The sequence below is a fragment of the Tenrec ecaudatus genome, chromosome 2 (genome assembly GCF_050624435.1).
Source record: "Tenrec ecaudatus isolate mTenEca1 chromosome 2, mTenEca1.hap1, whole genome shotgun sequence".
NCBI classification, from domain to species: domain Eukaryota; kingdom Metazoa; phylum Chordata; class Mammalia; order Afrosoricida; family Tenrecidae; genus Tenrec; species Tenrec ecaudatus.
In genome coordinates this window covers 255,349,960-255,351,056 of record NC_134531.1, presented here as the reverse complement: position 1 = coordinate 255,351,056, position 1,097 = coordinate 255,349,960, and the positions used below count along the sequence as shown (strand labels likewise).

Sequence of the window (1,097 nt, the reverse complement as noted above, 5' to 3'; positions counted from 1 at the left end):
GAATGTATTAAGTGTAATGGTGAGTACTTTGAAAGTGATAAGGTTGTTTGCAAAAAACAAAAATTAAGTACATAGTTTTTAAAAATATTCCAGTTTTTTTGGGGGAGTATACTCTTGCATGTATCCAAGACATATGTGCCCCAACAAAGCAGAACTCTCCCCATCCAGTTGTAGGACCAGTTTATCCTGGCATTATCCTTAAACCCAGGATACTCCATCTCCATTCCCTTTCTTCAGTAACAAGCATCCAGTGGGAGCCCTGAAGTATTCATCTTTTCGTTTGTTTTCTTTTTTTATTGTTTTTTTTTATTTTAAGCCTACAGCACCTGGTATTCCCAGGCGGTCTCCCATCCAAGTACTAACCAGGCCAGACCCTGCTTAGCTTCGGAGATCAGACGAGATAGGGCGCGTTCTGGGTGGTATGGCTGTAGACTGAAGGATTCATCTTGCAGGACGATAATAGACATACATTTTGCCACTAGGAAATGTCCCCTCTTCCCAGACACTCCTCCCAGAATCAATTGCTTCTTACCTTCTCTAAATATTACTATATCTCAGAGATTAAATTCCACAAAATTGTTTTGCCAGGGGAAGCACTGAGAATGTGGGGATTTACTTTTAATGGCAAGCTCCAATTGGGGACAGAACAGATAACACACCCAAGCAACCCCTTTTTCTTTTTTCTCTCTGTCTTGGCTTTTAGGTCTGATCTTGGTGTGATTTGGAGCACTGGTTTGGAAAACTGCATTGGATAGACCACATCAGCTCTTTCTTAGTTGTGGTGTTCAACTATATTTTTAGCTATTCGCTTTTCCCAATTCAATAATTTAACATCCTACTTTTAAATGTGAGAAGAATTTGGACACAGAAAAGACACAATAAATTAGAAAATGTAAGAAGTAGTTGAAAAACATTTCAGTATTATGGGACGTTCGAAGGAAGCTGTATGTGGACCCACGGAGGGCTGGCTGGTTGCACATTGACGATCAGTGGTTAGAATCCACCAATCACTGTGCTTTATAGATTTAAAGATTTGGCAACTCAAAGAAGCAATTATTCTCTGTCCTAGAGGATATTTATGAGTTAGAATCCACTAG

The 1,097-nt window shown here is 39.6% G+C and overlaps 1 pseudogene; it reads right to left on the bottom strand.

The window, feature by feature from the left end:
- Nucleotides 1-314: 314 nt before the first annotated feature.
- Nucleotides 315-433, bottom strand: LOC142441537 (5S ribosomal RNA; annotated as a pseudogene).
- Between the last annotated feature and the right edge of the window lie 664 nt (nt 434-1,097).